Source organism: Sus scrofa, chromosome 15 (genome assembly GCF_054392235.1).
Source record: "Sus scrofa isolate SSC_HxYL_T2T_F1_AM1 chromosome 15, Sscrofa_HxYL_maternal_Yorkshire_Landrace_v2.0, whole genome shotgun sequence".
In the NCBI taxonomy this organism is placed as follows: domain Eukaryota; kingdom Metazoa; phylum Chordata; class Mammalia; order Artiodactyla; family Suidae; genus Sus; species Sus scrofa.
Window position 1 is genome coordinate 80,195,372 of NC_139397.1, and position 27,026 is coordinate 80,222,397.

General features: G+C 43.0%; 2 protein-coding genes and 1 long non-coding RNA gene across 29 annotated transcripts in view; all 3 read left to right on the plus strand.

The window, feature by feature from the left end:
- The window catches only part of LOC146395936 (uncharacterized), a 1,175,949-nt gene that overhangs the window by 565,677 nt on the left and 583,246 nt on the right, over positions 1-27,026 (plus strand). The gene's annotated exons all lie outside the window — the stretch shown is intronic.
- The window catches only part of DAPL1 (death associated protein like 1), a 933,549-nt gene that overhangs the window by 149,601 nt on the left and 756,922 nt on the right, over positions 1-27,026 (plus strand). The gene's annotated exons all lie outside the window — the stretch shown is intronic.
- The window catches only part of TANC1 (tetratricopeptide repeat, ankyrin repeat and coiled-coil containing 1), a 246,037-nt gene that overhangs the window by 25,726 nt on the left and 193,285 nt on the right, over positions 1-27,026 (plus strand). For 12 of the 27 annotated variants that reach the window (XM_085001112.1, XM_021074760.2, XM_085001117.1 and 9 more), the window contains exon 2: positions 7,569-7,655. The exons of the other annotated variants lie outside the window; for them this stretch is intronic. The gene's annotated coding sequence lies outside the window, so the exon portion shown is untranslated. The remainder of the gene's footprint in view (positions 1-7,568; positions 7,656-27,026) is intronic. 27 annotated transcript variants of the gene reach the window in all.

Sequence of the window (27,026 nt, forward strand, 5' to 3'; positions counted from 1 at the left end):
CATTCACACTGTCCCTCCCTTCTTCCCCATTTAGATCTTTTTTTTTTTCTTTTTAGGGCCTCACCTGAGGCATATGGAAGTTCCCAGACTAGGGGTCAGATCGGAGCTTTAGCTGCCGCCCTATGCCATAGCCACAGAACTCGGGATCCAAGCCTTGTCTGCAACTTACACTGCAGCTCATGGCAACGCTGGATCCTTAACCTGCTGAGCGAGGCCAGGGATCAAACCCGAATCTTCCTGGATACTAGTCAGATTCATTTGTGCTGCACCACAGTGGGAACTCCTAGACCTTTTTTGTTCTTTAAGGCTCTATCTAAGCCCCAGATTTGTCAGGATGCTTCCTAGGCAGCAATCCATTCCCCTCTTGTACTTCTGTCTGTAGTGGGCTTATTAGCATAGGCAGCAGCTGTCCTCCTCTTTTTTATGTTAGTCTCAGATTATAGTTGACCTGAGGGCATCCGCCAGCCTTGCTTTTTGCTTGCTTTTCTTTGGTCTTCTACCTGGATGTGAGCTCCAGTACATAGCTGCTGATTTTGTTTCTTCCTTTTCATCTGGCCCAACACCTTATGTCTTAGAGGAATCCTCTGTAAAGTTTCCCACATAGCAAACAGTCTTCTCGCCTTTAATTTTAATTAAAAAGAATACAGAAAGGAACTTAATAATTTTTGGGCGTGTGTCCTTCCTTCAGTGTTTCCTTTTCACAGACATTCACATATAGGATATATATGTTAAATGATTTGCTGTACTTTTAATTGGGTAGTTTGCTGTTTTTACATACACGGTGCATATTATCTCATATGAATATGTATATTTTACAAATGATTTATAATGATTGCATTTAATTCATATTCCAGGCTATAGGCATAATATAATTTTAAACTGTTTACCTGTTTTTCAATTTTAAATAACACTGCAATGAGCATTCTCCTTCATCACTTTAAATGAAAGACCTCCAGCAATTAAACTGTGTTAAAACCAACTTAGTGGGAGTTCCCTTCATGGCTCAGTGGTTAAAGAGACCTACTAGGATCCATGAGGATGCAGATTCCACCCCTGGCCTCACTCAGTGGGTTAAGGATCCGTTATTGCCATGAGCTGTGGTGTAGGTTGCAGACATGGCCTGGATCCCGCATTGCTATGGCTGTGGTGTAGGCCGGCAGCTGTAGCTCTGATTCGACCCCTAGCCTGCGAACTTCCATATGCGGCAGGTGTGGCCCTAAAAAGCAGGGAAAAAAAATAAACTTAGCATAGTAGTTAAAAAAAATACATTTGTGGAGTCTGTTCATTTATGGATATCTGATTAATAACCACTGTGGTCCAGAACTCTTCTAGGTGTTGTGGGGTACATTCAGAAATAAGTATTAAAGTAGTAAGGATAAAATAAAACATGCATATCAATAGAAAATGATGTCAAGTATTTAAACAGCCTATTTAGATAAAATAGATGTTAAAGAATTTATGCATACAATCTTAAGTGTCTATCAAATGAATAGATAAAGAGAATGTGGCAGGAGTTCCTGTCATGGCTCAGTGGTTAACGAACCCAATCAGCATCCATGAGGATGCAGGTTCAGTCCCTGGCCTCGCTTGGTGGGTTAAGGATCCATAAGGATCCAGCGTTGTTACTGGGTTGTGGTGTAGATGGCAGATGTGGCTCAGATCCCACGTTGCTGTGGCGTAGGGTAGAAGCTACTGCTCCGATTCAACCCCTAGCCTGGGAACCTCTATATGCTGCGGGTGGGACCCTAAAAACAAATGTGGTACAATGGAATAATATTCAGCCTTAAAAAATAAGGAAATTCTGTTATTTTCAACAACATGGGTGAACCTAGAGGGCATTTTGCTAAGGGAAATAAACCAGACAGAGAAAGACAGATACTTTATGGTATCATTTATATGTGGGATCATTAAAAAAGTAAAAGTTGAGCTTGTAGAAACAGAGTAGAAAAGTTGTTGCTAGGAGTTGGGGGAAGTAGCATTTGATAGAAGGGCAAAAACTTTGGTATAAGATGAATAAGGTCTGAGGATCTAATGTATGATATGGTGACTGTAGTTGATAACACTGTAATTGAAATTTGCTAAGAGAATGGAACTTACATGTTTCGCTAAAAAAGGTAAGTGTGTGAGATGATGGACGTGTTAGTTAACTTGAGGTGGGGGAAATCCTTTCACAATATATATGTACATCAAAACATCAGATTGTGTACTATAACTGTCTTATAATTTTATTTGTCAATTATACCTCAGTAAAGCTAGTAAAGGAACTTTATATAAGAACTGTATAGAAATTAAAAAAACTGGAAGGGCTGTGTACGAGGGTATGTGTCCCAGGGTAAATGTAGACTTTGACAGAAGAATCTCCGTGTATCACAAGTGTATGGCATAACCTCACTGAAGAGGTTGAGGGCAAAAAGGCATGCACCTAAGTAACTTGGCAAAATGGTATTTTGTTTTTTTTGGTCTTTTTGCCATTTCTTGGGCTGCTCCCACAGCATATAGAGATTCCCAGGCTAGGGGTTGAATGGGAGCTGCAGCCGCCGGCCTACACCACAGCTACAGCAACGTGGGATCTGAGCCGTGTCTGTGACCTACACTACAGCTCACGGCAATGCCGGATCCTTAACCCACTGAGCAAGGCCATGGATTGAACCCGAAACGTCATGGTTCCTAGTCAGATTCATTAACCACTGTGCCACAATGGGAACTCTGCAAAATGGTGTTTTTGACCAGATACTATAAGGCTAAAGACAAAAGGAACTGTACATTAACACAGTACTCTAGCTTCTGGTTGGTAAAGTTGTTTCTCATAGGAGTACAGGTTAACACTTCTGCAGCATGTATTCAGGGATCAAACTAATAAGGAAATAGATGGTGGATGGAGAGAGAATGTAGAGATAAGCAAGGAAGGGCAGAAGGCTGCAGTGAACCACGTGATACTAGATTAGCTTTAGAGATATCAGGTGAACTTATGTTTAGCTTAATATAGGTACAGAAATCATAGGGGACTGTGCATATGCGGATTCATATATGTACATTTATTTTCTAGATCTGTCCACTGAGAGGGCTTGGAAGAAGTGACCCCCTAGTAGCAACAACATATACAGATCTTGGTTTCTGAATACCATTCTTCAATAAAAGTAATTGGGGCTTTTTGGAGAAATGGGTAATTATAGGTCTAGAGCATCTTGTATTTCCAGAAGATAAGGCAGTGCTCAAAAAAGCAAAGAATGGGGGCATGCCAGAAGGACATAGGTGCCGACCTCAAAGAGCTCCTAATTGCCAAAGCTGGAACAATTTGAGCAATAGAATAAATAGAGCAGTACTGCCTTATAACCCAGAGTTTAAAATAAATCTATATACGTTTATGTAGGGAAAAGAGATGCCCTACTTTTAGAATTCTAAATGCTTTATGCTAAAATACTCCATAAGTATCTAAATGGTAGATACTTACCCCTTCAGGAGCTGGAGATTAATTTCCCCCATCTTTTGAGTGTGGACCAAATTTAGTGACTTGCTTGTAAAAGGATAGATTATGAAAAGAATGGAAAGTACATTTATAAAAACTCATAAAGTACATATAAAGTACATTTAGAAAAAACTCATAAACGCTGCCTTAACCAAATAATCAAGGTTGACATCAGCAGTGGTCATGCTGTGAGCATGTTCCCTTAATATGATGTGATGAGGACACCTAACCTCCATAGTTCCCCCTTCAAAACCCATCATCTCAGTCTAACTGTGAGAAAAACAGCTGAGGGACATGATACACAGTACCTGACCAGTACTCTTCCAAACTATCAAAATTATGAAAGACAAGGAAAGACGGATAAAGTGAGACAGACCAGGGGAGACTAGGAGAGATGAATAGTTTGCAAAATGAGATCCTGGATATGAGTCCTGGAATGGAAAAAGGACAGTAATGGGAAAGCTGGTGAAACCCAAATAAAGTCTGGAATTTAGTTAATTTTTTTAAAAAAAGGCACTAAAATGTTTCTTTTTTTTACCCCCAACATTAAGAAAATATTCACGTGTAGGAGTTGCCGTCGTAGTTCAGTGGTTAAGGAACCTGACTAGTATCCATGAGGACTCAGGTTCGATCCCTGGCCTTGCTCAGTGGGTTAAAGGTCCTGCATTGCCACAAACGGCAGCATAGGTTACGGATGTGGTTCAGATCCTGCATTGCTGTGGCTGTGGCACAGGCTGGCAGCTGTAGCTCCAATTTGAGTGCATCCCTAAAAAGAAAAAAGAAAAAAAAGTATTTCAAAGCGAATTGCAAAGATCCGTACATGTAGCATTCCCCCACGCTGCCTCCAACAACAACAACAAAGAAAAAAGACCCAAACCTGTTTAAAATGTAATTTCTGCCATGGTTATGGTCCAGCACCTACCAGGCACTGACATTGTGTGTAGGGTCGTGCTTAGTGGAGGACGGGGGCGGATGAAAAATGGGGAAGGATGTAGGTTATGTAGGCAGTTTCGGAGGTGATCACGGATGTGTATGATTAGGGGTCCGTGCTTGACTGAAGTAGACCTGTACTAGCGGTCACTGGGGTGTTGGGGGTCTGTTTCCTGCCATGTGTTTCCAGTACCTCAAATGGTACTAATCAATGTGGGCAGCTTTCAGGACGGCTGGAAGGGCTGGCGGGTCTGGTCTAGGACAGTTGAATGGATAACGCCTGAGCATTTAGTTGGGGGGAACCTGAGGCCGCCCTTCCTGTGCCCTTCTGCCCTCCCCTCCGGTCCCCTGGGAGAATAAATAGAGCGGGAAGAGAGAGACTTGTGCTGTGGACGAGGGTAGGAGGACCAATCAGCTCATCAATCAGGAGAGTGTGTAATTATGCGGAAAGGACCAGAATCACTCCCTGAAGACCACGGACTTGGGGATTTGCCCAGAAGAGGACCTTACAGCTGCTAACAGTAGCCCTATTCAGCTTGGGTGCATAATGATTTTAAAACTAATCAGGAACCAAGGCCAGAGGCTGGGGACAAACACAAATAGCTTGTTGACAGAGCAAACATCTAGATTTTTGTTGGATAGGAAGTCGCTGAGGAAGGTCAGGGTGATGTAATGGTGTGTGCCAGGCTTTCATCCTGAAACAGATGGGCCCCTGAGGTACCTTCTGCAGCGCCCTGGGGCCCTTCAAAATTGCTTCCTATAAATTAAATCATCATAAGTTAATATCAAGAAATTAGTATGGAGGACTTCCCATTGTGGCACAGCAGAAACAAATCCAATTAGGAACCATGAGGTTGCGGGTTCGATCTCTGGCCTTGCTCAGTGGGTTAAGGATCCAGCGTTGCCATGAGCTGTGGTGTATGTTGCAGATGCGGCTTGGATCTGGCATTGCTGTGGCTGTGATGTAAGCCGGCAGCTGTAGCTCTGATTAGACCTGTAGCCTGGGAACCTCCGTGTGCTGTGGGTGTGGCCCTAAAAAAAGAAAAAAAAAAAAAAAAAAGAAATTGGTATGGAAGCCATTACCTGGAGAGAAACTAGACAAAGGAAGGAAATTTCCATTGCAGTTATATGCTTCCTCTTCCTCCTTTGCCCTGTGAATAGACCTGAAACTTATTATTTTGGTCAGCTCTCTTGTTTAGTACTTGAATCTCATCGCCTCCCCCAAATAGCCATCCAAAGTAAACTTCCCTTACTCTTCTTAAGCTCGGACAACTGCACTTATCCCTACCTAAGCCAGTGTCAGCTGGATATTTTTCATAAACTGTCTTGCTATTTTGGGTTTTCTGTTTTGGTTGAGGAGGAAGTAGTGTTTTTGTTTCTGGTTCTTTCTTTCATCAAAGGAATATTTGTTCTGGGAAGGCAGGGGGAGGGGCTGTTTCTCAGTCTAGATCAGAGGAAGAAAGTATATGGCATCCTAGGTAAGTGGCTGATTACAAATCTTTTTTTTTTTTTTTTTTAAAAATCCCTGCATCATTTCTTCTATTTTGTTTTAATATTTTGTGTCTCTGGTTTACTACATGCTAATAGATGTGTCCATTGTTGGAAAGTCAGTGAAATAATGAAGTTTCATCTATCTGGGGTTCACATTTTGAGGGGAGCCACACCCATGGCATATGGAAGTTCCCAGGCTAGGGGTTAAATTGGAGCTATAGCTGCCAGCCTACACCATAGCCACAGCAACATAGGAGCTGAGCTGCTTTTACGACCTACACCACAGCTCACGGCAACACCAGATCCTTAACCCACTGAGAGAGGCCAAGGATCAAACCTGTATCCGCATGGATACTAGTCAATTGCGTTTCTGCTGAGCCACCAAAAACTCCTTAATTACAAATCTTAATTGGTGAAGTCTCTAATAGAACATTTAGTAAGACACTTCAGAGCAGAAAGCAGGACCCTTCGTCCTTGTCGTTTGATTGATTCAGCAATAAATAAATCTTGGTACCTTATGTGCTAGGCACTGAGGATTTGCAGGGCACCCTGTAGCCTCTGTCTCAGGGAGGGACCCAGAGGAAATGGCAGAGTGAAGTTTGTGGAGGTGTGTGTGGAATATTAGAGGAGGAGGAGTGTAGGGAGACTTCCTGGAGGAGGTGATTCTTCAGCTGCATCTCAGTGGAGTGGCTAGGTGAGGAGGGGTTTGGGTGGGGGGGACACGAGCTGAGGCGAGGAAGGTAAACAGTGTGATGTGTGGGTAACAAAGTGGGTAGGTGTGGGGTCAGTGTTTGTAGGAGAGGCCAATGGAAAGGTTGGTTTGCCATTTGGAATAGTAGTGAGGAGGAAAGTCCAGAGGAGGTACCTGTGAATATGTGGGTGGGTCAGGAACAGGGGCAGGAAATTGGGGTGTTAGCATAGCCATCTTGTTGGCTTCAGGGTTCTGGGTGAAGCAGGAGGAAAGCTCAGGCAGGGCTGAGGAGAATGGTAATGAAAACTTGAGGTAGTTTTTGGGGGATGGGACAGCCTTTTTAGGGTACTAGGGGCCTTTCTGGGTCAGAGACATTCAAATGTAGTGGTGCATCTCTGTGAGAGGTGCAGCATCTCTTTGGGGACTTTTGGGCACGGGCTGTGGGTGTGGAGAAGCTGAGGAGTGGTGTTGATTCCCGTGGATGTGGCCATAGAAGAGGGGTGCAAAGCATTGGGGGTGCTGGTGAGGGAGGGTGAGTCAGAATATCACCGGTGGGGTCCACGCTGTTAGGGATGGGGATGTCAGGGAGCAAGAGCCCCCACAGGTGAGGCCTGTGAGAGCTGGAAGGACAGGAGGCTGTGGTCCCCAGCAAGAGCCCTGAGTTGTGCCCTCTGACTCCAAGGTGTGGTCCTGGGAATGGCGCAGACTAGAGTCCAGAGCCAAGGATCAGAGGCTCAAGTGCAGTGCTGGTAACAGTGACTGCTTTTACTTCCTAAGGCTGTGTGCTGGGGATGGCTCTGAGTGCTGTGAACTGTGAATTCAACAACCTCGGGAAGAGGTATTATTATTCGCGTTTATAGGTGAGGAAACTAAGGCCCAGAGAGGTGAAGTCATTACTTAAGGTCACACAGTTAATAAATGATGGATTCTAATCCAGGTTGTAGAAGCATCTCCCTCACCCCCAGCTCTTGCTCTCATTCATTCCTCTAGGAGCTGAATCTTGGCCCAGGGGAAGACAGTGAGTTAAGCCCCTGCCCTCCTTTTCCTGGTGAATGAGGAGGAGTTAACCAAAAATAGGTAGGTGACAGCTGAGATTTGAGGTGGAGGGTAGTATGACTGTGAGTAGTGAGAGTCTCAAAGGAAAATGAATTTTTTTTTTTTTTTTTTTTTGCTGTTTAGCCCCTCCACCCCCACCCCTGCCCCGCCCTGCCCCTCCATGGCCCACCATGGCGTATGGAGGTTCCCACTGAGTGAGGCCAGTGATTGAACCTGCAACCTCATGGTTCCTAGTCAAATTCGTTTCCACTGTGCCATGATGGGAACTCCGAGAATGGATTTTTTTACTTGAAGTTGGAAGAGAAGGGCTCAGCCAGCACCTTCCTTTGGAGAGAGGTCCTGTCTTGGGAGGTGGGGGTTGGGGAGTGAGTATTTAATGGATACAGAGTTTTAGTTTGAAAGCTGAGACAGTTCTGGAGATGGATGGTGGTAGAGGTTGTACAGCAGTGTGTGAATGTATTTAGTGCCACTGAAGCATACACTTAAAAATGGCTGAAGTGGTGAATTTCATGTTGTGTATGTTTTACTTTCATGAAAAATAAAAAGGTGGTGGAGGGAAGAAATGATAAGTGCTACTGTTTATGATTTTCCTGGTACAAAATGGGCACTTATTTCATATTTGAAAGTATTTGGGGGTTTTGCTACATACTTTTCATGTATTTTTGGTTAATTCTTACTTTGAAAGATAGGTAAACCCTGCTGTACAGATGATGAATCTTGGGTTTGAAGAGATTAATCATCTCACCACCCAGAAAATGACAGAGGCTGGGCCCTGCCAGATATCCTAACTTCCAAACCCTTGCCAGTAACCCCTAGGGAACTAAACAATGGAAAGAAGGTTTCAGAGGCTGGGTGGAGAGGGAAAGGGAAGGGGTTGTAGGTAGGGGGAGGGCTGGAGTAGGGGAAATGCTGGAAGAGGAGAGAAGGGTGGGGGATGGGAGAGAGGACCACAGGATGAGAGGTTGCATGTGGGATGGTCCTCCTGTGTCTTCGTTGGGCATGAGCTGTGATGGAACTGGTGGAAAGTCCACGTAACCCTGACGTGGTCTTGGATGGGCATTGGGGCTACAGAGAAGCACGAGGTCCCAGTGCTGGGAGAGGTGCTTGCCATCTCAGTCTTGTAGGCAGAAGACTGTTCCCAAATTGGGACCTCCAGTGGGAGGGGCTGAAGGTATGGACAGTGCAGAGTTGAGGCTCAGCCTGTACCTCTTTCTCATCCCCTCTCTCCCTCCCCATTGCTGGTTGAATCTAAGTCTGCAACCTGATGTTGCATTTCAGCGCATGAATTTGGGGAGGAGGAGGCAGCGGGTGAGGATCCCTCCCTCCCTCCTTACCTCCCTCTCTCCCTTCCTCCCTTTCTTCCTTCCTTCCCTCCTTCCCTCCCTCCCTGTTTCTAATGCTGACAGCAGATACCAAGGTTGAGGTCCAGTCATGGCCAACTACCTGGCCCTGTCACCAACCTGCAAACTCAAAGATTGTGCTGCAAACCTTTTTTTAGCAGAATGGGATGAAATATATGCACATATTTTATATATATATATATATATTTCTTAATATGTATATTAAGAAATAGATTATACCTGGCTCCTCAGGAAGTTTTTGAGGTTGTAACCTAAATTCCCTAAGGCGTATCTGTCCTCAGTGGTGGCCAGTGGCATTTGTGACCCCCTACCCCCACCCCAGGGTAGAGATGCAGGCGGCTCAGATATTTGGATTTAGTGAGGTGTTTGTGAAGTGATCTAAGCTGTTTATAAGGGAAGTGCTCTCCTGAGAGTTCCTGTTATCGTTTTACTTCACATGTTTACTTTGGATTCAGCAGAATTCTTTTATTCTCCTGCTGGTGCTTTTAGATCCTGTGCTGAAAGACAGGCTAGTTTTTCTGTGTATGGTGACTGAGGTGAGTATGGCCTGTGATTATATAATCATTTTGAATAAATAAAGAGATGTTCTCATGGCAGGTCTTGTAAGGGCAGCCTGGAAGCTGGCATCAGTCGGAATTAAGTTGCACTGCAGTTAAATTTTGCAGCTGTCAGAGGCACAGCAGCACGTCCGTGGTAACCTCCAGGTGTAAAGAGACCTTCATCAGCATCATTGAAAAGTCCTGGAGGATCCAGAGCACAGCAGGATGCTATCCATCAAAAGTCATTTGCAGAATCTTGTTCCTGGCTGTGATGTGTTTTATCCTCAGTAGCTGGCTGGATCTATAGCACTTTACAACAATTCTTTTCAAGGAAAGGTAGTGTTTATAGGCTGGCTGGTGCCAAATTTTGATGAAATATTTTACTGTCCCCTTTTCTGCCCTTTTTCTCTAGCTGAGAAACATTTGAGGGCTATGTAAAATAAGGCAAATGGGATTTATCTTAAAATGAAAATAGGACTAAGATCATGATAACTAAGGTGACCCTTAGTTTGGGGAAATAATAATGGCAAATATGATGAGCGATTATCTTCTGGGCCAAGTGCCATCCGAGTATTACCTAATAGGCTCCTTGAGAACACGATCTTGTCTTTTGTTCACAGCTGTATCCCCCAGCCCAGAACAATGCATGGCACCAAGTGGGCACTGCCATGAAAGAACTTAACGCAGATGAAGATCGTTTGGCGCTGCCAAGGTCACACCATTAACAATTGGGTTCCTTGACAACAGGCAAATCAGGAGAGTGGAAGGTGGAGAGAAGAATAATGGCTGGTTTTCAGAACCCCTTCATTGAAAATTTTTTCATTATTATTATTTGCTCTTTCAGGGCCACATTTGCGGCATATGGAGGTTCCCAGGCTAGGGGTTGAATCGGAGCCACAGCTGCCGGCCTATGTCACAGCCACAGCAATGCAGGATCCGAGCCACGTCTGCAACCTACACCACAGCTCATGGCAACGCCAGATCCTTAACCCACTGAGTGAGGCCAAGGATTGAACCCGAAATCTCAGGGTACCTAGTTGGGTTTGTTTCTGCTACGTCACGATGGGAACTCCCTGAAAATATTATTTACTGTGGTTTTAGAGGTATCTTGAGTTTTCCCAAAGAGAATTTCTCCACCTATTCAAATATTACTAATTTTCATAATTGATTTTGTTAAAAATAAATATGACAATTTTATAATTATAAAAATGTTATGAGGATTCAATTAGAAAGAACTTAGAACAGTGCCTGTACTTTGTAAGCACCATATGTTTGAAAATTTGCCTTGAGTGTCATTTATCTTTTAAAGGCTGTTTGATCATTTACTTGGTTTTAATTTAGAATTAAAGATGAAATTTTTCATTAACTTTGGAGACTTTAAGAGTACACCTGAATGAGAAAAAATAATTCAGAAATATAATAGGAAAGCCAAGGGCAAGGTCTGATTTTAGTATTAAGAACAGTGTTACCATCTAAACACTGCATGAATACACAATATTTTATTAGCCAGACAACTAGAACACCTTATTTTAGTAGGCTTTGTCCTTAGAGTACCAAAAAATGTCTTATACAAAAGTGTTATTCTTATTCCAATAGTCTAAACATTTTTGACATAGCAGTCCTATCAGTGAAATACTTTTTGATCATCCCAGCAACAGTTGTATATTTATGAATTATCATCATTATAAAATCCACACAAATAGAAGTAAAAGAATGAGGCAAACATGATTAGACGTTCTAATATCTATCTTCTGTATCCAGGAGATCGTCTTGCACCCTCCACTTTTGATCTGGTTTGGAAAGTGTGAAAGTCATCTAGAAGAGAAGCACATAGCACTTTTTGGAGGATGGTTTGGTAGATTTTGGAGTGGTATGTGGATGAGAAATTGACAGAGAGGTACACTGTCAGGCAGATTGTGTGTGGGATGTTCTGGGGAGTAAACCAGAAAGCTATCCCTGGCCATCTGCTCGAAAATGTTGGTGAGGTAGTCACAAACCAAACTCCTAAGGATTAAAGTGTCCCCGTTAGAATATCACTTCCTCATAATGAATTTCCACACTGGACTAGAGGAAGACATATGGTTCATACACAAGGTTTGCAAAATTGCTTTTATTTGTTTTGTTTTGCTCTTTTAGGGCCACACCCATGGCATATGGAGGTTCCCAGGCTAGGGGTCAAATTGGAGCTATAGCTGCCGGCCTAAGCCACAACCACAGCAACTCGGGATCTGAGCTGCATCTGCGACCTATATATACCACAGTTCATGACAACACCGGATCCTTAACCCCCTGAGTGAGGCCAGGGATTGAACCCGCCACCTCATGGTTCCTAGTTGGATTCGTTTCTGCTGCGCCACAAGAGGAACCAAAATTGGTTTTAAACATGAAAGGTATTTCAACTATTTGAAGGGCATGGACTTGAGTGGTAAGGAAGGCAAGTTAATCATTTGGAAGTGAGAAAGAAATAATGTTAGTGAACACAAGTTCATGTGTCTGACATGCACTGAGGCCAAAGAAACCAAGAGGTCAGAGTTTGGAGCAGAGAGGGGTTTTTTGCATGGCCAAGCAAGGAGAATGGGTGGTCATGCTCAAAGCCCCCAAACTCCCAGGTGGTGTGGGGGGGAAGTTTTTATAGGTAAAATTTGGGGTGAGGGCTGCACTATTGTTTCTTGACTGCTCCTCCCTTTTCTCTACATTCCTTCCTTTCCCTTGTTAGCAACTATTTGAATTTGCATCTTGGAACTCAAGAAAGATCAAGGAGGCTGAATGAAGCCTATTTCCTACAATCAAGGAATGCGAGACATGGAGAGGATTCATACCAGGGAGGGCCCCACAGGGTCCTGCTCCATTTCAGTAGGAGGAAACCACTGGACTTGACCTTGGCAAGAGGGCTGGGTAGATAGAGAGGTAGATCATACTCAGCCCCTAGGAGAGACCAGGATGGGGGATGCTTTAGTCTCTGGAACAGTAGGAGCAGAGCCTGTAGTGGGGCCCTTCTTATCATTATTGTGGAATATTTGCTGGCAAAGTAGACTTAGTTTCTTCACAAATTAACGCTTTCTACGATTGTCAAATACTTCACCTGTTTCTGGACATAAATGATCACGTGAAGGGAGACTATCAAGTTAAATTATCGTTTGCTGACTTGGGGAGGGTCCTGTAGTATCACTCGCCAGTGGGGTCATCAGCCTGGTACCTCAGACCATCAGGTGGTAATGAATATGAATTTACTGGGAAAATGGTTGGGGTAGACTGATCATCCACAGTTTCTGTTGATCCCTGGGTTTAATTACTGTGATAGGTTGGAAATTTCAGACAGATTTAGAATTCAAATGACGGTTTCTTGAAGAAGGAGCAGCAGACTGGAGAAATAATGGATAGATTGCCCAAAGCATTATTTTCATTTGAGAATGCGCAAAACTGTGTACTTAGTACTGAATGGAAAGTGGAATTTGACAACATTTCAACAGTTTTGCAATTTATTGATTACCCACAAATAAAACAGTTGAATGCTGTTGCGGTATTTTCAGCAGAAACAGTTCTCAACAAGAAAGAGAAGAAGGCCTCTTCTGGAAATAGGTGGGCCACATAGTAAAGAACCAGAGGAAAAAGCAAATATGGGACATTGGTAGGTACCTCCCACTCCCTTGAAACTTCCTTGAAAAATGGGATAAGGAGTTCCCACTGTGGCTCAGTGGGTTAAGAACCTGACTAGTATCCATGAGGATGAAGGTTCCATCCCTGGCCTCACTCAGGGGATTAAGGATCTGGTGGTGCTATGAGCTGTGGTGTAGGTCGCAGATGCAGCTCAGATTCTGAGTTGCTGTGGCTGTGGTGTAGGCCAGCAGCTGCAGTTCCAATTTGACCCTAGCCTGTTAACATCCATGTGCCATAGGTGTGACCCTTAAAAGACATTAAAAAAAAAGGATAGAGAGAGAGACCTCGTCGGCAGCATTCAGCTGTGGAGAAGTTTTCTTAAATGGTAGTTTAATATCACGCAGAGAACACTAACAAGAAGTACTCCTCTCCTTAATTTTCTATTAAAAAAAGTCTTAGTCATTCTCATAAATTATTGGTTGATGTTTTTGTGGCTTAGATGGGGAATTTGAGAAACTGTGATAGCTGGCAGATACTTAGAAATGACAGAAATAGAATCAGAACCTGATAAAATAAAGATTTCGGGTTGCTGGGAGTCTTTGAGAAAATTGACCTCATTCAGTGAATCCAGGAAGAGTTATGCCGATTCCAGAAGCATGACTCATTAGGGGATTGCAGCCCTGCCCTTCCCCGCTCTCTCAATGAACGGGCGTGGGAGCGGAGCACCCCCCGCCCAAGGGCAGGCATGCCCAGAAACCCTGTGAGGCTTCCTCTTTGCCGTCTGTCCAGTAAAGAAAGATTCAGCACTCACACGTGGCTAGAGCACACAGATTATAATCCACCAAATGCTATTTCAAGAGTGTGGGAAGAAAGACGATAACATTCAGCCATAAGTGTTTATCGAGATGAATGAAAAGCTTTAAATTTTTTTCTAGGGGTGAACTTTGGGTCTCAATTTCCTCATCTAAAAATAAAAGAAAGGTTATTGGAATAACCTCCTCAAGTCCCTTCTGGTTCTAAATGAGTGTGTGTTCGTTTTGAAGAGATGAGGCTGGGGGGGGGGGGTGACATTTATTTCACACCACCTACTGTGTACCTCCCAGAGGCTTTATGTCCAGTAGTTCCTTTAATCCTCATTATTTCATTCACTCTGTAAATTATCCCCACGAGGCAGGGATATCACTGCCCATTTTATAAATGAGTGTGAGTAACATGGACAAGTTCACTCAGCTACTGCTAGTAACCAGCTGAGCTGGAATACAGCAAGAAATGGTCATAATAATAGTAACAGTGATTCATCATCAGTTTTGAATGAAATGAAAATAAAAAGTCAGTGTTTGGGGTTTTAGAGTTCTATCTTCTCACAGGGTACTAGAAGTAAAATGAACTTTTTAAAGGTAGAAAGTTTTCACATTTTACCCCTCAAACAGGATAAACTCATTCTTTAGATAGTTGGGATTTGAGGGAAGGGCAGTAAATGACACTCCAGTTTTTCCTGTCAGCCGGAGTTCTGAACCAGTTCTCATAAAGATGAGGAGAAAGACGATGTGAGGACTTCAAATTGTACCTCTTTTTTTTTTTGTCTTTTTAGGGATGCACCTGCGGCATATGGAAGTTCCCAGGCTAGGGGTTGAATCAGAGCTACGTTGCCAGACTACACCACAACCAGAGCAACGCCAGATCCGACCTGCGTCTGCGACCTACACCATAGCTCATGGCAATGTTGGATCCTTAATCCACTGATCAAGGCAAGGAATTGAACCCACATCTTCATGGATACTAGTCAGATTCTTAACCCAGTGAGCCATAATGGAAACTCCAAATTGTACCTTTTTTAAACTGATGGTACTAATATTGGTGAATGAGACTTAAATGTGCATCAACAGTGGGCTTCCTAGTACTGACCCCACAAGAGTCGGGCTTGCCTGGCTGCTTGCATTGCTGAACCTTCAAGGTTTCCCTGGGAGGCCTGCCCCCTGAGAGCCAGATGCTGAAGGAGATTTAGGTGTGGGCCTGCAGAGAGAAGCTTGGTGTCCAGGAAGAAGAAGGTGGGAGGGGCTGGGTCCCCATCCCCAGCTTCTGTTCCCAGACTTCAAGGATTAGATATGTCATCAGGGCTTTTAGGAGAGGGTGAGTGAGGGGCCAGGAGAGAAGCCCAGATGGTAAGCTAGAGGACTCCTCTCCGCATAAAAGGACCCAGGAGCCAGGCACACACCCCACTTCCCTGGTCCCCTCAAGTAATAAATGTTCTGTTTCCCAAGACCAACAACATTCTGGATACATTTTTTTTTTTTTTTCTGCTTGAGATGCTGGCTTTTGTGAAAGTGAAGTTGGATTTCACAAACAAAACAAAACTCCTGACCATATTGTTGCTGAGGCTGCTGCTGCTGCTGTTTCTATTTTAGTAGAAGATTCTTTATGGCTATTATTCACTTGATGTTCTAAGAATGGCTATTATTCACTTGATTGTGCTAAGAGTAGTGTCTTTCAGAAACTGAATTCAAACACATGCCTGTGGAACTTTGAAATACCTTGGCACTTCTTGGGGTTTTGTTTTTTTTTTTTTTGGTGGTGGGGGGATGGTGAACAGCTCAAAAACATTGGGTAAACAAAAACTGCCCCTTTCCACATGGATGTTGAGGCCTCTGATGTGTAGGACCCAGTTTTAAAGTTGTTCTCTCTTCTCACATGCTAGTTTTTCCTAAGAGTAATGGAAGATGTTCAGATTAAAAATTATTGTGGTCAACTGGCTTGTCATTTTCTAAAGTAACATTTTTATTCAACAAGTAAAACAAATTTGCCCAACTAAATTATTCATAGAAATTACAGAACTTGTCATTTAGAGTGGATGTTGGGATATTCAGGTCATTTGGAAGGCTGTGGTTAAAAATAAAGTGACCTAAATATATAGCTCTACTTTTTTTTTTAAGGAACATTTAAGCTTTTAATTTTTTTTTTTTTTTTTTTTTTTTTAAATGTGGGTCCTAATTCCATTTCTGTTGGGAATGTTACCAGCTACTCTTTGTGTTCTAAATAAGGGCAATTCCTTCTCTTTTCTTGTTGGCTGGTTCTCATAGTATATGTGGCTCTGCTTTTTGGTCGTGTTGGGTAAGTTCTGTATCCTTCTGATGCTTGAGGGGTGTACATGTGAGTGACAGAGAAACTGGAGTAGGTGGCAGGCAGATGACGCAGACAAGAAAAATGGAAGACAGTTAACTGTTCTGATCACTCCTTTTGTACTTGAAAGGAAGGAGCATGTGAAATGTGAACTTGTCCCAGTCTGCTTTGGGACAGTAACTAGAGCATAAAATGTTGAAAATCAATTATGTATTTAGGGAGGTGAAACATGCTGGCATATTGAAGGCATATTGTATTTTGTTTGATGGAGAAAAGCGGAGCGGTTACGTCATATTCCTGCAGTAAAATTGCGTCCCGAGGGGGTGAGACACAGAGGATAGTGCATCCTTATGTATCCAAACTTCATTGAGCATCAGAGTACATAGATGTCTTGGCCATTTGTCCTGGGAAAAAATCCTGTCCTAAAATTAACTTTGCTTTTTTTGGTGGTTGGCTGATAAGTATAGAATTTGATTTTTTAAAAATACATTCTTGGGCCCTGATTTATAGTGGTGGGGTCAATTTGCTATGCATTGTACATTCACTATGCCAGTTAGGTGGTAAGATCTTTGCAGGATTAGGTAGAAAGAATTTAGGTTTCTTCTGTAACTCACTGTGCCTGTCAGTGCTGACTGCTCTACAGCTGTTTGTAAATTTTTAAGATATCTGCATGGGTGCTGTCACGTGATATGAGAGCTCCCTGAGGACTGGGCTGTGTTGAATCTGAGAATGTGTGGTTGGTAAATAGCTGTATTACCTGCTAAGGCTGCCATAACAAAGTCCCACAACTGGGTGGTTTAAACAACAAATTTATTGACTCAGAGTTCTGGAGGCTGGATGTCCTTGATCAAGGTGTTGGCAGGGTTGGTTCCTTCTAGAACCTGAGAGGGAAGGATGTGTTCCAGGCTTCCCTCCTTGCCGTGTTGGATAACTGTCTTCCCATCATCTTTTCTCTATATGCATCTGTCTATGTCCAAATTCCCCTTTTTTATAAGGACACCAGTCATATGGGATTAGAGTCCCCCTCATGGTCTTGTTTAACCTGACTGTAGAAAGACCCTGTCTCTAAAAATGGTCACATGCTGAGGTGACCTTACTGGGAGATAGGTCTTCAACAGGAATTTGAAGGTGGGGGACACAACTCAGCCCACAACAGAAGCAGATCTGGGATCATCCTTTCTTCTTGTCTCCTAATTTAACAACTTCCCAGCCCTGTTTAATTATGCTTTGTCATTGGGCTTATATGCAGCTTGGACAGAAAAGGCCATGCTTCCTTTTTTTGTTTTAAGAGTTGCACCCGTGGCATAAGGAGATTCCTAGGCTAGGGGTCAAATCAGAGCTGTAACCACAGGCCTACACCACAGCCACAGCAACGCCAGATCCAAGCTGTGTCTGCAGTCTATACCACAGCCCACAGAAGTGCCAGATCTTTAACTCACTGAACAAGACTAGGGATCGAACCTTCATCCTCCTGGATACTAGTCAGATTCATTACTGCTGAGCCACGACGGGAACTCCAAGGCCACACTTTTGACTCACAAAAATACCAACTCCTCTGCTCACAGTTTCCTGCCATATTTATTGGCTGGTAGATTGAATCCATTTCTTAAATGGAGACAGTTTTGCTTGAGGCTGTTTTTTAGTTTGTTGTTAAAACATTTATCTTCTCCCCCTTTGATCCCTGGAGTATAAAAATACTTGTCGTTTGATGCACACCTTCGTTTTAAAGAGATATAAAACGTGCACTTTGCTGTGATCTTTTCCCTTTTTGTCTTTTGGAATACTTTTTTTCCCTCCTAGCAGGGGAAAATGACCATCAGTGTTTGAGGGGTTATATATAGAACAGGCAACCACCTGGGTAGCTAGTCTCTTAACTGTCAGGCAGGAGTGGAAATCAGGGTACCAGCTAGTTCTCCCCGCTCCAGTTTGGGCTGATAGTCAGAATGTGATATTTAAAAGATAAAATATACCTTATCACTTTGATTTTTCCCTGGTATTTAGAGGGATCTTTCCTGCCGGACAACATTGGTGCCAAAAAGGCATCAGTTTATTTAAGAAATTTCCAAGTGTAGTACAGTTTCTTTTTAGAGTTAGGTGCAGTTTGTCTTGACTCAATATTGTAAACTCTTAGGGGGTGGCCCTGTGAATGTTAGGAAAGAAATATTTGCAGTAGTTCTGAGTAGGAAGACTGAAAATATATACCAGGTATTGTGTGTGTGTGTGTGTGTGGTTAAATTTGCTTGTATTTTACTTTTTTTTTTTTTTTTTTTTTACATGAAGGACAGGAGTTCCTGTCATAGTGCAGTGGTTAATGAATCCAACTAGGAACTATGAGGTTTCGGTTCAATCCCTGGCCTCACTCAGTGGGTTAAGGATCTGGCGTTGCCATGAGCTGTGGTGTAGGTCTCAGACGTGGCTCGGATCCTGCGTTGCTGTGGCTCTGGCATGGGCTGGTAGCTACAGCTCTATTCTTCCCTTAGCCTGGGAACCTCCATATGCCACAGGAAGTGGCCCTAGAAAAGGAAAAAAAAAAAAGAAAAAAGACAAAAAAATAAAATAAAATGAAGGACATGTTGTAGAAAGCAGCAACATAGAGATATTTTAAAATAAGACCCCTATGGAAATGGTTTGGGACTTCTCTTATATGTGTTGATTTATAGCCTGGCAGGACTCTTGTTGTGTGTGTGCATTTTGGATGCTATTATAGAACGGGCCTGGAGATTAAAACCTCCTGTCGCTGTTGCCCGGCATCCCACAGTTCAAAGCTCTAGGACAGAAGTTTGCAGGTATTGGCAGGAAGCTTCCCATTTTGTATATTTTTGAGAGAAAAGAGAGAATGAGGTGTCCATGTGGAGCATTTTATAATGAAGGAAGAACAGCCCGACTGCTGTAGACAGGTATTCAAAGCCTATCCCACCGGCCTCCTAACTGCATTTGCTGCAGATGCATCCCCACGAGGCCTCCAGATTGAGAAGAAGGCCCACTGTTGTTTGTGCTGCACAGCTGTTAAAACAGTTAATTCGGTTTTTCCTAAACCATTGTGGGAAATGCAGTAGTTGGCTTTTGAGAATGTGAACTTATAGTATATTTGGGGTCTTTGGTATCATTAGCAACTTTATTCTAGCAAACAGCAGTGGGCCGAATTTTGTCAGTTCTAGAAATTCATTTCTTTTTTAAAGAAATTGTTCTAGGAGTTCCCGTCGTGGCTCAGTGTTTAACGAATCCAACTAGGAACCATGAGGTTGCGGGTTCGATCCCTGCCCTTGCTCAGTGGGTTAAGGATCTGGCGTTGCTGTGAGCTGTGGTGTAGGTCACAGATGCGGCTCGGATTTGGTGTTGCTATGGCTCTGGCATAGGCCGGTGGCTACAGCTCCAATTCAACCCCTAGCCTGGGAACCTCCATATGCTGCGGGAGTGGCCCAAGAAATGGCAAAAAGACAAAAAAAGGAAAAAGAAGTTGTGCTAAAGTATACATAACAAAATTTACATTTTAACAATTTTCGTTCAGTGGCATTAAGTACATTCAGTGTTGCCCAGTCTTCACTCACCCATCTCCAGGTCTTTTTTATCTTTCCCATGAGAAACTCTGTACCCTTTAAACACCAACTGCCTGTTCTCCACTTCCCCCTGTCTCTCTAACTTCTATTCTCCTTGCTGTCTCTGTGACTTTGCCTCTTTCGGGTACCTCGTATATGTGAAATCGTGTATTTGTCCTTTGTGTCTGTGGGTCCCATAATTCTTGTTCTATCTGAATAGCTTTCACCATATGCCATTTTCTTGTGGATCATAAAATAATTGAGTAGGTAACTTTAGAATACTAAAGCTCTAGGACACAAGTTTGCAACTGACACGCCCTCAGGGGCCAGAGAGTAATAACATCTAATATTTATAGAGCAGTTGCTATGTATGAGGCTCTTGGCAGGTAACGACGCATTTCCCCTCACACCAGCCCTTTGAGGCAAATACTATTAATACCCCGGGTTTGCAGATAGGAAACGCAGAGATGAATTACTTGCCTAAGATAATGACATGGCTGGTTTGTGGCCGACCAGAGAGGTGCCAGCTCAGGAGTCAGCTCCAGGGCCCAAGCTCTTAGGAAGCTGCTGGATTATTCTCAGGTGGAGTGGGCAAAGACAAGTGGGATCCCAGGCCATCGAGGGAGTGAGCTGATGGTGAGGGCTGATCCTCAGCCCCTGCCCCCCCCACCCCCATGTTGGGGTTAATTAGGGAGTAGTGGAGGGTTGTCACAGACTCAACCCTCCACTGTGGGAATGGGGGCTCAAGGCTGCTGGCACGCCCAAGTGTCTAAGAGAAGCTGGAACATTTATGTTTATGGATGACCTCTTAATTTTGGAGTGCTGGCAACCTAACTCAGAAACTACAACAAAGCAGGTGGGCCAGGCAGAGTATCTGTGACCTACTAGTTTGAGACCTTTTTTTTCCTGGAGGTTTCAGGATAACCTTTCGCTTATCCAGACCCTTCAAAGGATAGCCTTTCATTTATCCACCCCTGGGACATGTATCACTTGCCATGGTTTGGACCCAGAGGCAGAGTCTTGCTGGTCTTTGCTTCTCCAGCTGCAACTTTGACATAGCAATTTTGAGTAAATGGGTGCTGAGCCAATGAGTCTTTATAGCACTCATGATTTCCTCCCACATGCTGCCAAGAATTCACCGAAGGTCTAATTCAAAACAAAACAAACCTAGTCAATTTGAAAGGCTTATATTCTTTCATGTAGAGCTTCATAATTTATTGTTTCATTTGGGGGCTCCTTTGACTTAACAGTGCTGATTTAATAAGACTTTAAAGTATTAAAGTAATAGGACTTTCCTTTAGAAAGGCTTACCAAAGAAATTCAAGGCTGTGAACCTTATTTTCATAGCAGCCATCAGCATTTGTGACATGTATCATCATATGCAAACCACCGTGTTGAGGATTTTAAATGCCTTATTCTTTTTTTTATTTTTTATTTTTTTTAATTTTAATTTTATTTTTGGTCTTTTTGCCATTTCTTGGGCTGCTCCCGCGGCATATGGAGGTTCCCAGGCTAGGGGTCCCGTTGGAGCTGTAGCCACCGGCCTACTCCAGAGCCACAGCAACTCGGGATCCAAGCTGCGTCTGCAGCCTATACCACAGCTCACGGCAACGCCGGATCCCTAACCCACTGAGCAAGGCCAGGGATCGAACCCGAAAGCTCATGGTTCCTAGTTGGATTCGTTAACCACTGAGTCCCGACGGGAACTCCTTTATTTTTTATTTTTTTAAAAGTTTTTGCTTTTTAGAGCCACACCTGTGGCATACGGAAGTTCCCTGGCCTAAGGGCCTAGGGGTTAAATTGGAGCTGGAGCTGTTGGACACAGCCACAGCAATGCCAGATCCAGGCCATATCCGTGACCTCTGCCGCAGCTTGTGGCGTCATTGGATCCTTAACCAGCTGAGCAAGGCCAGGGATTGAACTCTCATCCTTATGTATACTAGTCAGGTTTGTTTCTGCTGAGCCACAATGAGAACTCCCTAAATGCCTTATTCTTTTAATTTGGAGTTAATCAATCAAGAGTTTGTGGATTTAGGAGTTCCTGTCCTGGTGCAGTGGAAACAAATCCGACTAGGAACCATGAGGTTGTGGGTTCGACAGTTCAATCCCTGGCCTTGTTCAGTGGGTTAAGGATCCAGTGTTGCCATGAGCTGTGGTGTAGGTCGCAGATGTGGCTTGGATCTGGTGTTGCTGTGGCTGTGGCTTAGGCCGGCGACTGTAGCTCTGATTAGACCCCTAGCCTGGGAACCTCCATATGCCGAGGGATGCGGCCGTAAAAAGAAAAATAAAAAAGAGTTTGTAGATTTAGATTAAATTTTAGTGTTGGAAGGGCTTGAACACATCTAATTCAGTTTGCTACCTTAGCACATGCAGCTGTTCAGGGCCAGCATATATGAGAGACTTGTTTGAAATCATACATCTTTTATACGGTATAGCCGAAACCTTTTGGACACATAACATCTGTTGTGTGGTGTAGACACAGCCCTCTCAGATATACCCATTTGTTGTATGCTGTAGCCAGTGTCCCGCCTCTCTCTCCCTCGCCCCAGCATCCTGTCCAGTACTCTTTTTCTAGACACCATAGCACTTCTACTCTTATCTTTCTACCACGTGGGGGAAACACAGGTTTTATTAAGTTAAAGCGTAGTAATCTGTTACCATCATACAAACAGCTTCTGAGCTGTGGATCATTCCCAGGGTATTTGAAATTGTTTGCTAGCACAAGTGTGGTTTTAGATCATCTGTTGTGCCTATGTGAGATGCCTATAGTCTCTTAAAACGAAACTAAGAGACAAGACTCAGGTCTTCACTTCATTAGCGTAGGACCCTAAACTAAAAGACCTGATCATCTTACAGATAATTCTAGAGAGGAGAATGTAAGGAAATGGTTAACTTAAAACAGGTAATTTACATATGAATCATACAGTAATCATCATAGTCATCTAATTTTTGACCCTTTGCCACACTTCGGTAGATGCCAGTGGTGTTTAAATCCTTGTTTTAAGCCAGAGGGCAGGGTTTGGGCCCTTCTCTCATTCAGCTGAAACTGATTAAGGCTTTTCTTTTTAAAAGTTATTTTTCCATTGACAAATGTAATATATGCTCTGGTACATATTTCTTTAAAGCTACAGAAAAATAGTTTTACCATTTGGCAATTTACTGCAGACATTTAAAATAAAGTAAGTTTTATTTAAATTGAACAGACTATAACTGAAATTTAAACTGAAGCATTGCTGAATTTGAGATAATTTTTTTCAAAATTTAATTCCCTCCCACACACATGAAGGAGATTGCTCTAAAAGTTAAAAAAAAAAAAAAAAAAAAGATATGAAAAATACTGAGAAGCTAGGACAAGAATCCAGATTATGGTGACTTCAGATTTCCTGTCTTATCTACCATATTGTCACCATGGTAGAGAAGGATAAACAGTATGGAATGGCATATAATTAAGGGCTAGAGTATGAGATATAGGTCATAAGTCAAAGGTCAAGGCCTGGAGAGGGGACTGGGAAACTCCCATTTAAAAAATTAAAAACTAAAGACAGCTGGAAGTTTTTCCTAGAGAAATTGGGATCAGTGTCTTTTTCATTATTTCAAAATTGTGCAAAATAAAAGTTCTGCTGCTTAAAAAGAACTCGAAAGCCCTGGATGTGCATTATTTTGCTCACTCATAACAGCCGTCAGAGGTGATCCTACTTTAATCATTCACGACTTGAAGGCCAATTGGGAGCGACCTGATTCCCTGAAGGTGAAGCCACTTGTCAAGGGAGTGGCCAGAATGCCAGTCTTTCTCAGCTGGTGCCCCTGCTGGTCTATTACTTAGGCAGGAGATGTAGGTATTGTATAGGAATAGTTATGTATCTCCTGGCAATCTTGTTATCCTGAATCCTGAACACAGTTGCAGCTTTGGAATTAAGCAGGCGAGCCCTCTGAGCAGTCCAGAATAGACAGCACACGTGTGCTTTGTGCACCTTTCTCCCAAGTGTGTGCCCAGGGTCTCTCTTCTTTCATCTGGAGGCTATTTGAGTTGTGAACATTGATGAGTGTTCAGGGGTTCTGTCTGTAAGAAAGGGCAATCTGGGAGTTCCCACTACGGCTCAGTGGGTTAAGAACCCAACTAGTAACCATGAGGTTGCAGGTTGAATCCCTGGCCTCGTTCAGTGGGTTAAGGATTTGGCACTTCCGCAAGCCGTGGTGTAGGTTGCAGATTTAGCTCAGATCTGGAGTTGCTGTGGCTGTGATGTAGGCCAGCAACTATAGCTCTGATTCGACCCCTAGCCTGGGAACTTTGATATGCTATAAAAAGAAAAAAAAGAAAAGGAAGAAAAAAAAAAAAAGAAATGGCAGTCTGGAAGTTAGAAGTGGAGGCAGGCTGTGGAAGTTAGCATGCTTGACTGTGTGAGGACATCAGCTTGGGAAGAACACAGGCCTGACAGACCTTCCTAAGTTTCTTTGGCAGAAGAGGAACTGGGTTTTTTGTGATGGCTTCAGGCTAGGCCTTGTTAAATTCCTGCATATTGGTTAGTGCATACTGTGTGCCAGGCCCTGGGCATATGATTATAAACAAATTCAGCTTCTTTTCTTAGAGTCTAGAAGGGCTAATGGTTTCAAATGCAAATACAAGACAGTATAATAAGGGTCACACAGCAGAGACAAATGGGGTGTGGTGGGAGCACAGGGGAACTTGAGACTTCTGCATGGCAGTGAAAGGAAGGTGGTAGGGTCTTGGGAAGTGAATAGGAGTTGTCCAGGTGGAGTAAAAAGACATTCTAGGTAGGGAACCTGTGTATGCTAATGAGGTAACTGGAATGCAGTTCGTAAATGTTAGAGAAAATGTTAGAGAAAATTTTTACTCCAAGTTCATAATCTTGGGCTTTAAAAAGTCATTAAATGGAATTGTCAAAAACATACAAATAGGGAGTTCCATCGTGGCTCACAGGAAACAAACCTGACTAGTATCCATGAGGATGCAGGTTTGATCCCTGACCTTGCTCAGGGGGTAAGGATCTGGCGTTGCCTTGAGCTGTGATATAGGTCATGGACGAGGCTTGGATCTGGTATTGCTGTGGCTGTGGTGTAGGCCTGCAGCTGCAGCTCAGATTCGACCCCTTGCCTGGGAACTTCCCTATGCTTCGATTTGACCCTAAAAAAAAAAAAAAGTGAGGCATATAATGAATGACCATATACCCATCAACCATCTTCACCGATTTCAACATTTGCCAACCTTGTTTTATTAATCCTGCATTGTTTTTCATGTGGTTAGAATATTTTGAAGCAAATTCCAGACATTGTGTGTTGCTTGTAAAGGCTTCAGGGTCTCTAACTGATAAAGATCTGCACCCCATGCCATTATCACTGAATAAAATAAATATAATTCCCTGATTCTCATCCAGTACAAAGTCCATATGCAGATGTCCCTATTAACACGCGTTTTATACTTTAAAGGGAGCTATTTCATTGTCTAAAAGACCTCCTTAGCACAGTTTATTTTGCAGGGATGTTGGTTAAATGGGGGATTACTGTAAAACCATGTTTTTATTTTCCCGAAATGTTATATAACTTTCTTATTCTGATTGTTTTAACTCAGACTGACCCTGATGGAGGGCTGTGCCTTATAACTTTTTTTTGGCCACACCCACAGCATATGGAAGTTCCCAGGGATGGATCAAATTCAACCTGCAGCTGCACAGGTATGGCAATGCCTGATCCTTAACTCACTGTGCTGGGCTGAGGATTGAACCCATGCCTCCCCAGTGACCTGAGCTGCTGTAGATCAATCCTTAACCCACTGTACCATAATAGGAACTCTGTCTTATAACTTTTTATATTACTTATTTGTCAATAGCAGGGCCTTTTCCAAGATTGCAAAAAACTCATACTTGGAGGGCTAAATTATAAATGGTGTAGGGTCTTTTGATAAGTTCCTTTTGTTTTGCTTCAGTTTTTAGCTCTGTGTGTTTAATTCATCAATTGGAAGCGTGGAGCTTCTACACAATGCTACCCTTAGTATGCTTTCTTGGCTTGAACCATGAAAGCCAAGTATGGACATAGCTGAGTGTCCATACTCAGATGCTAGGCTTGTTGCGGTCTCCATGGGCTCAGCAGGATCCTTCAGGGGTTGGCCTAAGATGCCTTCCCTTTTGATGCTTTCCTCAACTACTTCAGTCTTCTTTGGTTTCCTATCCCCTGTCCATTCCTCCTGCCCTGCACTTTAGCCCATAATTGTATGTTAACCTATATTGTTTATACTTCTCTTGCAAGTAGGAAGTATGAAGCATAGAAGGGATGGGAAAGCCAGCATAATCTGAATTCCTGAGCCTGTTTCCTCATTTTTAAAAAATTATGGTTAAAAAAAAACAAACAACACGAGATCTAGCCTCTTAAAATTTTAAGTGTACAGCACAGTGTTAATTGTAAGGACGGTGTTGTATAGCAAATGGGTATAACTTTTCCATCTTACATCACTGGGGCTTTATATTCATTGAACAGCAACTCCCCATTTCATCTTCGCCCCAGCCCCTGGCAAACCACCATTCTACCTGCTGCTTCTAGGAGTTTGACTACTTTAGATAGTTGATATGAGTTGGAATCATGTTATATTTGTCCTCCTGTAACTGGCTTATTTCATTGAGCAAGCATAATGTCTTCAGATTTCATCCACATTGTAGCATGTGACTGGATTTCCTTTTTTATGGCAGAGTAATCTTCCATTGTATGTATGTATGTTTGTGTGTGTGTGTGTGTGTGTATATATATATATATATATATATATATATGCGCCACATTTTCTTTGTGCATTCATCTGTTGATGGACATTTAGGTTGCTTCTGGTATTGGCTGTTGTGAGAGGCTGTGGTGAACACAGGCATGCAGATTTCTTCAGGATCCTGATTTCAGCTCTTTTGGATAGATCAGAATTGTGATTGCTAGATGGTATGACTCAAATTTTTTTCTTTTTATGGTCACACATGCAACATATGGAAGTTCCTGGGCTAGGGGTTGAATTGGAGTTGCAGCCGAGGCCTACACCACAGCCACAGCAACGCTAAATCTGAGCCACATCTTCCACCTACACTGCAGTTTGTGGCAATGCCGGATCCTTAACCCACTGAGCGGGGTCAGGGATTAAATCTTCCTCCTCACAGAGACAATGTGGGTCCTTAACCTGCTGAGCCACAATGGGAACTCCCCAATTTTTGAAGGTTGGTAATACAGAACTTGTGTTTCATGTTATACACTGCA